Source organism: Pristis pectinata, chromosome 39 (genome assembly GCF_009764475.1).
Source record: "Pristis pectinata isolate sPriPec2 chromosome 39, sPriPec2.1.pri, whole genome shotgun sequence".
In the NCBI taxonomy this organism is placed as follows: domain Eukaryota; kingdom Metazoa; phylum Chordata; class Chondrichthyes; order Rhinopristiformes; family Pristidae; genus Pristis; species Pristis pectinata.
Window position 1 is genome coordinate 10,060,084 of NC_067442.1, and position 14,887 is coordinate 10,074,970.

The following is a 14,887-nucleotide window of genomic DNA, read 5'->3' on the forward strand; positions in this document are numbered from 1 at the left end:
CTACCCCTTGTAATGCGAATAATATTTCACCGGTGAAATATTAGGAACGAGGTGCGAGAACTTGGATACAGCAAAAAGGCATAGACATAATAACCTGATGGGATAGTTCGTTAGAAACAAGGATGGGAATGTGGAGAGAGGAAGAGAAGGCGGCACGAGAGTCAACGAAAGACAATGAAGCGAGAAAAGGGACGGCGCGAAATGGCGAAAAAAGAATCGACAAAAAAAGTATAGAATGAACAACACTCACAGCACAGCGATCGTGTTTCCTCTCAGTAGCAGAGTGGCGCAGCGGAAGCGTGCTGGGCCCATAACCCAGAGGTCGATGGATCGAAACCATCCTCTGCTATTTCCCTTGTGGGCATCAACCATTCTCCACCAGTGCATTTTACGTCAAGAAGCTGTCATATCACACCCGAACACACATAAACCCTCCGCATTTAAATTGAGAGTTTGTTTTTATTCAATACATTTACGAGTTTTGTGGAGATTTCGTTCAGGTGAAAACATGGCCATCGCTGTGCACATCCACAACTCAACGTTAACTATTTTCCGCTGTATAAAGCCGTGCTCTTATATTAAGACAGAGAATGAGGAAACACACAGCAGATCGGGCAGCACAGGTGGGAAGGAAACAGATTGAGGTTTGAGGTGGAGGGCCCGCTAAACTGGGAAAGAGACAACAAGTTCGCTTTCTGTAGCAGAGGAAGTGGGGGAGAAGGGGAGGTCGAACAAGCGGAAAGCCCCTGATAGTGTGAGACCAAGGGAGTTATGGTGACGGTTAGAATCAGGTTATAATTTATTCTGTGTGACGTGTTGTGAAGAACAGGACTGTGGGCCCGGTCCAGCAGCGCAGACTGTAACAATTGAAAGTGAAAAACTGAGTCGCAATTACAGGTGGATGACGGGCAGAGACGGGCAGTACTAACGCGAAGATCATAGGAAGATTTCCCCCTCCTCCATTCTCTCCGGAGGCTGGTTGGATTCAACAACACACCATATAAGTTGAGGAATTAAAAATCATTTCCTGCATTATTTACTGAGAAAATAAATCCCAATTATATGCGTTCCTTACACCCACAAACAGTCCGATCCGAATAGGAGCCTCACCACAGGCTGTCACCGAACACAACCAGTGCCTGAATCGCTGGCGAATCCCGATCCCTTCCAGTAACACAGTGACAAGTGGTTGCCGGTTAGCGCCAATTTTACAGTCAACGAACAAATATCGGGGGACACTGTGAGCCTTCCTGGGCCCTGATAACCAAGTGCCATATCACATACTTCCATCGGATCCTCGTTAGTATGGTGGTCAGTCTCCAACCACCCACCACCCACCACCCCACCCACCGTCATGCGGGAGACCAGAGTTCAATTACACGATGGGGAGATGGTTTTCGTGTTTTCCTTCCCAATTTAATCAGAATTGCAAGTCGTATTTTGAATCAAAACATTGGAAATACACACGAACATGAGAAACAAAATCAGGATCAAATTCGGCTATCTGGCCCGTCGAGTCTGCTCCGCCATTCAATAAAATCATAGCTGACCTGGCCGTGGACTCAGATCCACCTACCTGCCTCCCCCCCATAATCCTTAATACCCCAACTGTACAAAAATATCCAACAGTGTCTTAAGTATGTTAAATGAGGTTGCCTCCAATGCCTCCTCGGATACAGAATTCTACAGATTCACTACTATCTGTGCACAACAGTTTTTCCTCATCTCCGTCCTAAATCTATTACCCTCAAACTTGAGGCTATGCCCTCTAGTTCTAGTCTCAGCTACCAGTGTAGATAACCTTCCTGCCTCTGTCTTATCTATCCCTTTCATAATTTTGCGTTTCCGTAATATCCCTCTCATTCTTCTGAATTCCAGCGAGTATAATCCTAGGCAACTCAATCGCTCCTTATAGAGTAATCCCCTCACCTCCAGAATCAACCTGGTGAGCCTCCGCTGTGGTGCCTTCAAAGCCAGTGTATATTTCCTCAAGTAAGAAGACCAGAACTGCGAACAGTACTCCAGCTGAGGCCTCAACAGTACCCTGTACAGTTGCAGCATAACCTCCCTGCTCTTAAATTCAATCCCTCTCGCAATGAAGGCCAACATTCCCTTTGCCTTTTAGTAACCTGTTGCACCTGCAAACCAACCTTTTGCGATTCATGCACAAAAACTCCCAAATCCTTCTGCACAACAGACTGCTGCAATATTTCACCAATTAAATAATAATCTGATCTTCTATTTTCTTTCCAAAGGGGATGATCTCGCATTTACCAACGTTTTACTCCATCTTCCAGACCCTTGCCCACTCATTTATATCTCTGCAGACTGTCCACATCCTCTGCACGGTAACATGGGGTTCAAGAAAGCTATAACGGATGCATTCTATAAAATCCTCCTCAAGACTGCCTCGACCAAATTGAATCGCCCAATATATGTTGAAGTTAAATCCCTCATGTCAACTGCCGTTCCATTTTTACATGCATCAGATATTTGTTGCTTTATTCCCTGTATCAGTGTAATGTTATTATTCGGTGACCTACAGGCAACTCCCACCAGCATGTTTCTTTCCCTTCACTATTGTTAATCTCTACCCAGATGGACTCAACATGTTGCTTCTTGGATCTTACATCGTCTCTCACAATCGCCCTGATCTCATTCTTAATTAAGAGTACTACTCCATCTCCCTTGCCTTCCCACCTATGCTTCAGTATTCCCTGATACCCTTGGATATTTAATTTCCGCCATGAAACCACGTCTCTGAAGTGGCCACTGAATCTAACCCCTTTGCACTGATTTGTGCCAAAAGTTCACTAACGCTATTTCGTATACTCCGGCATTCAGATAAAGTGCCCTTACACTCATTATCCTTTTGGAACATCGAAACCTTTTTGTCCTTTACGTTTGACTTTTTTGTACTGCCGTCTTACTTTTCTCATTTCTATAATTTGCTCTAGTTTTTGCTTTGCTTTGGCATGTTACACCCTCCTCAATGGCAATAGCATACAATTCCCTAGGACATTGTTCACAGTCCTGCCTAGGTGTAGACCGCCCGGTTTGTATTGGTCTCACCTCCCGCAGAACCTGTTACAATGCCCTTGAAACTAAAACCCTTTCTCCTGCACCACTGCTCAAGCCACATGTTCATCGTAACTCTGCTGATATTCCTACTCTGAATAGCACGCCACAGGCAGTAGTCCGGACATTATTACCTTTGAGGTCCTACTTTTTAAACTATCCACTTACTCCCCAAATTCGGCTTGTACGACCTCATCCCGTTTTTTTTCCCCTACATTGTTGGTACCTGCAGGCACCACAACAACTGACTTTTCACCCTGCCCTTCAGGAATGTTCTGAATCCGCTCTGAGACATCCCTGACCCTTGCAACCGGGAGGCAACACAACAACCGAGAGTCCCGTTTGCTGCCAGAGAATCTCCTGTCTAATCCTCTTACCATGGAATCCCGTACCACTACAGCTCTGCCACACTTCCTCCTGCTCGCCTGAGTAGCAAAGCCAGTCAGAGTGTCATGATCCTGACTACTGTTGTCTTCTGCTGATGATCAATCTCCCTCAACAGTATCCACAGCGGTATATCTGCTTTGTAGGGAGGCGATCGCATGAGACCCCTGGACTACCTTCCTGCTCCTGATCTGCCTGTTGATCACCCATTCCCTATTTCCCCACAGGCCTAAAACTGCGGTGTGATCAACTCACTAAAAGTGTAATCCAGCATCAGTCTCCAAAGTGAATCCATGCGCAGCTCCCGTGCAGTCATGCGGTCTGAAGGAGCTGCAGCTGGACACGCTTCCTGCAAACGTAGTCATAAGGGACACTAGTAGCTTCTCCGAGTTCCTACATTGCACAGGAGGAGAATGACACGGGTCTGAATTCACCTGCCATGACTAAAAAGATTTGAGTGAAAATGAAGAGGCATAAAAAATAATAACCAACCATCACCTTGGCTTGGTGTTGTTCGCTGTCTCTTCACTGAAGCCTGTTATTCTCCAAAGCCCCAATTTGGACAACCATCAGCAGCCCCTCTCAAAATGGTTGCTCCAAAATGACCCTTCCGCTTGAACCCTTACCTCTTTTTATCGGATGCTGTTAACCAGTTAATAAACCAATCAACAATTTATAATTTGCAAATGTGTTTCGGTTAGATTCCTTCAAGGTGAATTTCCCAATCACAAGCAAAGCGACTTATCTATTTTCAAATCTCCCGCTCCAAATCTTGCTTCAACTCTCGACTCCTGCAAGGCGTCAAATATATTAACGATCCAGCTGAGAATGTAAATAACATGATTTATAGGATTGCGAATAACACCACAACTGGCGGTATGGTGGACATGAGGAAGATATTCTGAGATTAGAAAAGGATCTAGATCAATTTGCAAACTGCGCAAAGGAATGGCAGATTGAATTGCACACACAGTTACGAAGTGATACATCATTCGAAGCTAAGCTAGGGAGATAAGAGGGAGAGAGCGAGAGAGGGAGTGAGAGATATAGCGAGAGAGAGAGAGTTACAGAAAAAAACAGGCAGCAATGCAAACAGAGAACGCGAGGGGTGAGAGAGAGAGGGAGAGAGATGGGACGGGGAATTTATCCTATTCATCCAGCACAGTGTGAGAGTGTGGGGTTCAGTTTGTAGCTGCCAGTCTCTGGTACAGTTTTAGAATGTGGGGTTCATTCTGTATCTGTCAGTCTCTAGGACAGTGTGAGAATGTGGAGTTCATTCTGTACATGTCAGTCACTTTTACAGTGTGAGAGGGTGGCGTCCATTCTATTTCCTGCCAGCTGTGCCATAATTCTGGCATTCCCTCGTTGTATACGATTTTCTATATTTATTGTTCAAACTATATTCAGGACAACTATATTTGATTACCCTGGCTGACACTTCAATTCCTTGTACTCAGTGTCAGTGTGAATGATTTTGATTATAATGGAGCAATTCATGGAGATCGAGGTGTCGTGCAGCTCCGAAACAGGCCATTCGGCACATCATGTCTGTGCAGACCATTGATGATTCATCGACACTAATCCCATTGAAAAGCATCCGGTGGATAACTTTGTCTGCCTTGGTCATTCACCTTCTCGTCAGGATAAATGTTCAATTACTGACAGAGTACCCGATTCCACTCTCTTTCAGGGTGAATGAAAATATCCCATAAATCTCCCCGAAACCTCTTTCCCCTGACTCACTCCTTGCTGTCTGGTTTTACACACACTGTAATGGGGAAGATGCTCCGCCTAGCCCCATCATCTATGCCCCATTATCAATCAGATCATAGCTTTCTGATCAAACGCTGCGCTCTTGATAAGTAATGTAGCTTCCGGCCTAACACTGCGTGAGAGTGTTGGGCAGGTGTGTAATGAACTGACTGTGTATTGTTCTGGGCAGCACTATCTGAAGTTGTGAGTTGGAATGTGAGGGCGGCTCTGGTTCCAACAGAATTTGCGCTCAGCAGGTAGAGAAGGTACTTTGTTAAAATATATCGAATCCTTGGGAGTATTTAAAAGGCAGAAGTGGAGCGACCGTTCCCACAGGTGGGAGATTGATAACTCGTCGAGAGCATTTAAAATATGCGGTCACTCAATGAGGGTGATATCCTCAGTCGTTCCCGAGTCTGTGGAACGCACTTTCTATAAGGGCAATGGGAGTCGAGATTTGAGTATATTTCAGGCAGAGGTAGACAGATACTTGCTGAGGAAGGAGGTGACAGGTTGCTGCGGGTACGTGGGAATGTGGAGTTGGGATCTAATGAACTCACATTGTTACGAGCCATGTTGTTACTTGGTGAATGACCCTTTAAGTCACCTGGACAATAGAGTGGTAGTAATGTGTGTGTGTGTGTTACAAGACGGCAAGACTATAACTTGAGCGTACTGGCAGTTTGGACACACAGTCCAGGAGAGAGAGAGAGAAGAGAGAGAGTAGATAGAGATAGAGATAGAGAGAGAGACTGACTGCTGATCTCTGTATCTATGGATGAAGAACAATAGCTGTGTCTGTCACTGAATTCCACGTATGGATTTTTGGAGCAATCAGGTAGAATCCACTTTGTCCTTAACCTGTACTGGAAAGCAGGTATGTCTGTGTGCGGCCACGTATCGAATGTCCTCGGTGTGGCAGATGCTTCGGAATAGAGCAGTGGAGCTCTTCGGAGATTGAGGTGTTATATGGGTTCCCTCGTGGAACATGTGGATTTCGTAAATTATCTCTACATTTTTTCTACGTTTTCTCTCCAGTCAACTGTCGTTTTGCAAAAGCCTTTTGTTTCGGGTTACGTTCTTCATTATGACTTGCTGAACTGAACTTTGAGAACTATTGGGAATTTGCCACATCCACTTTGAGTTTATTTTTGGGGTCAATGTTTAATATCTAACATTTTTACTTTTCTTATTATTACAAGTAGTTATTCCTAAAATAGTTTCAAACACTTATACATGGCTCGTTGTGTTTCTGTTGTTGCTGGTACGTAACAACAGCTAATCTGACTGAATGGAGGGTTGAGCTTGCGCGGCTGATCGAAGTCTCCTGCTCTGAATTCGGATGTTGGTGTGTCTGTATGTTCCTGTGTGTTGATGTCCAGGACGCTAGCACTCCAGGTGTGGCCCAACTTGTGTTTATATAGTTCCAGCAGAGCTCCCTGCTCTGGAATTCTGTGCCTTCAGCCAGCAAAAACAAATCTTCCATCCTGGAATGACACGGGACCTTTGTACTTGTAAACCAATGTTCCCCGTCCAGCAACATACCCTGGTCTACCACCATTCTCACCCCTCTCAGTCTGTCTCTGTCTCTCTCTCCTTCTCTATTTCCCCCCTCAGTCTCCATCTCGTGCTTCTTTTCTGTCAACCCGACAACCCCCAACCTTGCTCGTTGCACCTGGAGACAAACCTTGGCTGTGTATGTGTTTGTGGGTTCACTTCAGATATTGGCGGTCCTGGTGAATGGGGGAACAAACAGACCAGATGTTGGGTACTGGCCCTGTCATTTTACGAATGTGCCCGGTGAACTGAAGAATTATTCGGTCACTGCTCCTCGCTGGATAGCCAGTAGTGGGTCAGCCGAAAAAGTGGGCAGCTGCTGAAAACTGAAATAACCGCATGAAATGCAGGGAAAGCTCAGCAAACCGCGCAACTCTTCTGAAGAGAGAAACACAAAGAAGGTTCTGCTCCGCCCTGCTAACAGGGCGTCCTCCCTCCCGCTCACTGACTGCCGGGTGCATGGGAAGAAAACCCACCCACTTCAATGCTCACAAACATACGTTCTACAAGTGAAGGGAGATTTCAGCGAGCTGAAGGGAGGCTCCCTTCTGTCCATGTCCATCGTGTGTATCCAACATTGGGTCAACATTCAGCCTGTAAACAATGCGGTTGCTGATTATTTGTCATGAGAGCAACAATTCAGGAACACTCAGCAGGCCGCGAGGCGTCTGGCGAGAGAGAAGAGGCAAGTGCACAGTCAATGTCCCTTGGCATCAGACGGGACATCAGCTCAGCCCCGCCAGCTGGGCTCAGCCTCCAGCACCTGATGACTCCGGGTGCTGGGGGAAGAAACCCTACCGTCGTCACCCGCTCTGGACTGTATGTGACCCCAGCCCACACCACTGTGGTTCCCTGTTGGCTGCCCTCTGAGGTATCCCAGCAAGCCAGTCGGATGGATCAGAAACGAGGATGAGAGTGAAACCGGCCCGGCCGCCCATTCCAGGCCACACTGCAGAGTCCCCCCATCGACATCACTACCTGGGCGCCGGGTCAGGATCCTGAAGCCCCTTCACTGAGATCCCAATGTGACCTCCGTCGCTACACGGAGAGTAGCACCTCAGGGAGGCGGCTGGGATCCACCTTCTGCAAGGCAGCTGGGCAACGGCAATATCCTCTGCCCCTGCTGATGCCCATATTCAGAGATTTGAGTGCAAACTGGAAGGTCTGAAGGTGTGGTGGCAGGATGAGTAAACCCTGTCCCTGTCTGCTGTCCGAAGCCGAGTGCCGTCGCGGAAGCGTGCTGGGTCCAGAACTGATTTTTTGTTCAGGCATTCAGCCTCTTCTTGTGCTCAGAGACCTTCCGGGAGTAGGTTTCATTTTGGGATCAACTCGGTGTCATTGAAATGACCATGTTTTGATTTATCAATAGCGGATGCCAGTTGAAAAAGACTCGACTTATCGTTCATCTGCTATTGCAGATATAATTACAGAGGGTTGCGTAAATGCATTCTATTGGAGGATGGGGACCTCAAGTGGACGGAGCAGGAACTGCAACGGAACAAGAAAAGCTCCGTCAGAAAGCAATTCAGGAACATTTCAATCAGGCCGTTCGTATTTCATTGTTTCACTTGAAACTTCAGATGCTCACTGGAGACGAACCGGATCCTCAATCCCTTTCCTTGTGCCGCAATAGCACTGAACCCAGTGACCTTGTTAAACATTTAATCGGATTCTTAATCTGGTCAATCACAATGTGCGATCTTTTGAGCTCGGTACATCAGAAACTGCAAAAGATTAGACACGCCGTCTCTGCACAGCAGGTCTGTTACTTACGACTGAAACGATATGTAAAACTTTGAAACAATGAGGTTGTATTTCAACGTAGAAGAGATTAAATCTTTATTTCTTGAAAGTAGAACTTGGAGCATAGAACAGTGCAGCTCCGCACAGGCCGTTCGGCCCACAATTTAATGCCGACATAGCTAATCCCTCAAATCCCACAGAATGCCCATATTCCTCTATCTTCCTCTTATTCATGTGCCCATCCAAGCTCGTAATATGAGCGTCCAATGAATTGCCTCCACCACCATATCAGGAAACGTATATCAGGTATCCACCACTCTCTGAGTATAAAACGTACCCCTCATGTGTGTTCTGAACCTACCTGCTGTCTCCTTAAATGCATGTGCTCTTGTATTGGATCGTTCAATAATAGGAAAAAAAAGATATTGCTTGTCCACCCTGTCTCTGTCCCACATAATTTTATACACTTCCAACAGATCACCCCTCAGCCTCTGCCGCTCCAGAGAAAAAAAGAACATGTTTGTCCGGCTCCTCCTGACAGCACATGCTTTCTAATCTAGGCAGCATCTCCGGACACCTCCTCTGCACCCTCTCTAAAGCCTCGACATCCTTCCGATAGTGAGATGACCAGAATTGCACGCAATACTCTAAATGTGGCCGAACCAGAGTTCTATACAGACGCATCATGGTTTCTGTACTCAATACCTCGATTAATGAAAGCAAGCATTCCATAAGCCTTCTTAACCACCCTATCTACCTGTGTAGTCACTTTCAGTGAGCCATGAACTTGCACCCCAATGTCTTTCTGCTCTTCAACACTGTTGAGGGTCTTGAACTTAAGGGTTTACCATCCCTTGGCATTAGTCATAACAAGGGGCATCACCTCACATTTATCCGGGTTAAACTCCATCTGCCATTTCTCTGCCCACATCTGTAACCTTTCTAAATCACGCTGTATCCGTCGCCAGTCTTCTACACCTTTCACAACTCCACCGAACTTGGTATCGGCTGCAAACTTACTAACCCATCCATCAACATACTCATCCAGGTCATTTAAATACATCACAAACAGCAGTGGTCCGAGTACAGATCCCTGCGGAACACAACTACTCACAAATCTCCAGCCCGAGTAAGTCCCATCAACCACAACCTTGTATATATGGGCAAGACAGTTCTGGATCCACACAGCCAAATATCCACTAACTCCATGCATCCAAACTTTCTTGATTAATTTATTTTGTGGGAGATTGCTAAGTGTCTTACTGAAGTACATATAGATGACATCCACAGCTCTACCTTAATCAATCTCTCTGGTCGCCTTGTCAAAAAACTCAGCCAGGTTAGTAACACACAACTTGCCCCTCACAAAAGCCATGCTGGCTTTTCTTAATCGGGCCATTGGATTCCAGATTCTCCAAGAATTTTCTCCAGCAATTTCCCTGCAACTGAAGTGAGACTCACCGGTCTTTAGTGCCCTGGATTTTCCATTTTCCTTTCTTAAATAGACGAATAGCATTAGCCACTCGCCAGTCCTCGTGACCTCACCCGTGGTCAAAGAGAACACAGAGGTATTGGTCAAGGCCCCAGCAATTTATTCTCTCTCCTCCCTCTGTAACCTGGGTATATCCCATCGGGCACCGGGGACTTATCCACCTTAATACTGTTTAGGAGACCTAACAATACCTCCCCGTTGTTTCTGCGTTAATTCTACTTCCTACACCTAATCTGACCTCCTATCGGCCCAAAGTACGTCTGAAGAACTACCCCTCATCTTCCGACTGGACATCGTGTAGACTACCGGCCCTAATGTCGAATTTTCGCACCTACGGTCCCTTCTGTGCGCATTAGAACCGATCGTTTTGTGTGTTATCCTTCTGTGCTTTTCACTCAGTTTTCCTTCTTACATTGGTATAGTCTGGCCTGCTTGACATTCCCATCAACACATAATACAAGAAAAAAAACATGGATTTACTCTGAGGGACACATTGACATCGATTCTGACTCCATCAGAAATATTGCATTTCCTCCACCCCTTCCTCCCGCAGCTTTTCTACAACTGATAACGAACTCGTTTCCTCTCTTGCCCAGTCCTGATCAAGTGCCTTCAACTGAATCTCAGTTTCAGTGCTACAACCCAGTGAGATCCCTCGTTACCTACCTTCCATCAGTGGAACTGTGTTAAATTATTCAGTTGAGCACCTCTCTGGCCCAGCAGTATGTTCTTGGGGCTTCTGCTTATCTTCCGTGATGTCTCCTCCGAGTTTGTCTATGGGGTCTTCATTGGAGGCAACTGCAATGTAACGAGCAGCGGATGATCCGAGGGACAATGCCTTTCGCCCGTGGAGCGTCTTACAAATTATGATGGATTCATCCGCAGTTGGAGTTTCAATTTCATCCATTCATGACATCTCATTTATTTCCCATTCCTTTCAAAATGATTGACCGAATGATAGAATTTATTTAGTGTCGTTGGGTCAGCATCTCACTGCGTCTGTTTGTGAAAATGAACTGATGAATTTTCAAACACATCAGATAATCAATTATATTTTTGAAATTGAAAACACATAGACCCAAATTTAAAAAAAAAAGAAAACAGGAACACGAGGAAATACTCATCTGTTGTGAGACAATTAGCGTCAATATTTCAGTTGGGTGGCATTTAATCAGATTGTTTCAGTCTCCAACTGTATGAAAATGAAGCTGAAATAAAATACAACATGAGCTTCGGAAAGCCCATGACCCCAAAACACCTTCGGGTTAATTTCACGGAGATTACTTTATTTGACATGCACATTAAAGTGAATGGGATGTGGGACATCTCAGCTCTAGTCCTCGAGAAATGAGAAGTGGAGCTCAGTAAGGCAGCAGCCTGCGGCCCGTGGACACTAAGAGGCTGAGCCCCGTGTACCAGCCTTAAACCACTTCATGTACGTATTGTTTAAAGAGCAAACATGAGTGTTTTTGATGCGCTGTAAGCGAGTCTTTTGGTTCAGTGTTAGCAGGATTCTATTGAAATGACAGCAAAATAAATATCAAGAAATGCATGCAGTGATTGGGCTGTATTTCCCGTGTATATACTTTTGGTGAGCAAAGCGCATTTTATGAAATAATGAACAACAAGGAGTGCCCACGTCCGGAAAATGCAGTTACACAGCAGATAATGCCACACACAGCAGAAGCAACGGGATCGCCAGCGCCCCGTGTTGGATCGAACCACCAACTTTCATGTTAATAGCCAAACACGCTGACCAATTGCACCATGGAGACAATGTGAACCAAGAGGGAAGCAATAGCCGGTTCTCAGGCTGGATGAAGCTAACAAGGGATCGGTGCAGGCAGGCGGCTTTTCATCATCTGCATCAATGATTCAGATCGGTTATTGTGGGTCACCTGAAATATACACACGTTTGTTGATGATAAAAAGAAAACAAGTGCAATGCTGCAGTGTGGAATATTTTTTTGCGTACATTGAAGGAGTTTTTTTTTGTTTCACTAACGAGCAATAGACATTATGTGGAGTCACAGAGTCATGGAGTTATGCAGGCCCTTCGGCCCAACTCTACCATGCCGAGCAATGTGCTTTACCTGAGCTAGTCCTATTTAAAATTGCTTTTGGACCATCTCCCTGTCAAACCATTTACCTGTCCAACTATCTTTGAAATACTGTCATTGCACTTGCCCCTTCGACTTGCACTGGAAGCGCGTTCCGTGCTGTGAAAAATCCTCTCCTTTGACAGCGTTTAAGTCTTGCCCCTCTCAACCTATCCTATGTCCTCTACTTTTGGACTCCTCTACCCTTGGAAAATGAATGCGATTCTGTATTTTCTCCACTGCCCTCATTGTTGTGAGAAAGGTTCTTCTGGATCTTAAAGGTAGAGATATCTGGACACACAGTCTGTATAATTTAAAAATGGTTTATTAACAGAGACAAACGCGGGGACAGGATGAATAGGAACAAATGCAGACTCACACACTCTCAAGCAGGAGATGGCGAACGTGAAGGGAATCGCAACAGGAGGTGAGGTGCACACACACACGCACACACACAAAATAACTGATTACAGATGAACAAGGAATAAACAATACAATGTTTGAGCACCCTGAATCTGGACAAACATTGGCTCTTTGGTCTCGTGAGTCCTAAATTAACTGCCCTGAAGTAGTGCACAGTTACCTCAACATCCTCGGAGAGACAGAGAAAGGGAGAACCAAACATGCGGCAGTTTTTATAGTGCCCGAGAGCTGGGTGGAGCCTGCCTAGGTGATTCAAAGGATGTCCGATAGGCCATGGCGAGGTTCCACAAGTATTTACATAGGCCCAATAGTCAAGGTGTGTACTAATGGGCGGGTGGAGCCAGACCTTGATAGTGGTGTCGCTTTAGACCATGTGCTCAATGATGTCATCCCAGACAGAAGGGTCAGTTTTGTCACGGTCACATGACAGCCATGACCTTTTACACTACATTCCACCACTCGAAAGCTACATCACACGCCACTCAAGGGAATAACTAGAACTAAACTGAGAAATATCCATCAGGATGCAGTACTAATGGGAGGCAGAAGTGGCTCCAATAACTTGACAAGCACAGCAAAAAAAAAAAATATAACAACTGAAACGAGGGCGAAAAACTATAACAACTAGAACGGGAGCGGTGGCCCAGTGAGTGACAGTCGCCCACTATCCCCCCAGTGACCCAAACGGCCACCTGTTTCCCCACGAGGTGTCGAGTTGGAGGAGCTGGTCCCTTGCTTTTCAATTTTGGCCACCGAGTTACTATCGTGAGCAGCCTGGCTGGTGGTGTTGCTGGATTCGTCCTTGCTAATCAGTGCACACGTACCACCGTCCGCAGCGAGTAGATAATCCAGCGCCATCCGTTTATACAGGGCTACCAGCCTGACGGCAGCCAGCTGTACTGCTGACGCCGTCTCATCAGCCCGCATCTGGAGCACCTCGGTCATTTGTATGACCTTATGGGACAGTCGGGCTGCACTTTACGTGGAGAAGGCTATCATCCAGAACCTCCCCGCCTCCGCGATGGCCCTCCTGTCCCTGTGGCCACTGCATGCCGGGTGCTCACAAGTTCATCGAGAACGTGGATATAGGGCACCACGAACACAGGAAAGCAGCAGCCGTACCAGCTCGTGGGGAGCCACCGGTAGGCGCGGTAGCCGCAAATCCAGTGGTTCCCATTCAAAGTGCACGGAGCCCCCAGCTTCGCAGCACCATCGGCAGTGGTCACTGAGGCACCTGGATTTCAGTTTCGCTCGCACTCACTGTGGCCAACTGGAAGGATGGAACTGTGCTCATTCTGGAGTCTGCATCTGCATACACTGGGCTTGCCTAGTGGCTTTGGAATGACTCTGAGGGCCAGGACTCGGGTGGAGTTCAAATTGGAGGGAGGGAAATACCAGTTCCTGAAACACATACCCAACCGGGAATCGCTGGAAGGAATGTGCTGTAGTGGTGAGCTTTTAGTAGGGAACTGCTACCAGCCTCACCCCCTCCCCCAGACCAATATACCAAACCCGACAGGGGCAAAAGGTCTGTGTAAACAGTTCATTCCAAGATCATCCAGGGGGATCTGTGTTAGTGGTAGAGTTTCACCGGCATGTGCTGGGGTTTGGACGCAAATCCAGCAGTCTGATTGACTGGAGGTGCTGGCGAATTTATAAGCAGCTCTGCGCCCTTGGATCTTCTGCCAGAGGCTCCATTCACTGACCGTCTCACTGGCCGAGAGCTTCAATTAAAAAGGGATACCTGCTTGGCTGGGAGCAAGTGGCAGTGCTTGTTACACAGTTTGCTTTGCTGCTTCAAAAGCGGCCTGCTGTTCGGGTCCTCATAAGAACGTGTTTTTTTACGAGAGATTAAGCCATGGCAGATAGTGGGGCTATGCATATCAAATCTACCACTGCATGCCAAGGCTTGTCCTGGCGCCCTGCAATGGCCTCAGTAATATCTCGCATCCCACTGGCACTCTGTACTGTCGGCTACAGCCGATCTTGTAGGGAGGGGGAACAGCAACTTGTTCGCATTTGGCTGCCCCAACCACGACTGTAGCCCGAGCGACCCAGAACATAAAACTTGCCCCGGTTAGTATGGAGGGACTGTCCCTTTAAGACATTGATCCCGAGGATGCACTCAGGCGAGTTTGCTGTCAACACTGTTATGGGTCGAGGGTGTTGGTTCCCGATGGCCATGTGGACTGTGACCTCCTTCACGGACAAAAGGGAACCTCCAACCCCTCTATCTGCATCTGTGCCTCCGTCCAGGCGGCGGGGTTACCCGGGATGATGGTGTGTTGGGCACCCGTGTCGATGAGTTCCATCTACCTTTGTATGTTCCCCTTTCCCCAATGTACAGCGACGGGTATAT

The 14,887-nt window shown here is 46.8% G+C and overlaps 1 non-coding gene across 1 annotated transcript; it reads left to right on the forward strand.

Moving 5' to 3' along the window:
* The first annotated feature begins 277 nt into the window (after positions 1-277).
* Positions 278-349, forward strand: trnam-cau (transfer RNA methionine (anticodon CAU)). Its single transcript has one exon. It is a non-coding gene; the product is annotated as a tRNA-Met (tRNA).
* Positions 350-14,887: the final 14,538 nt, after the last annotated feature.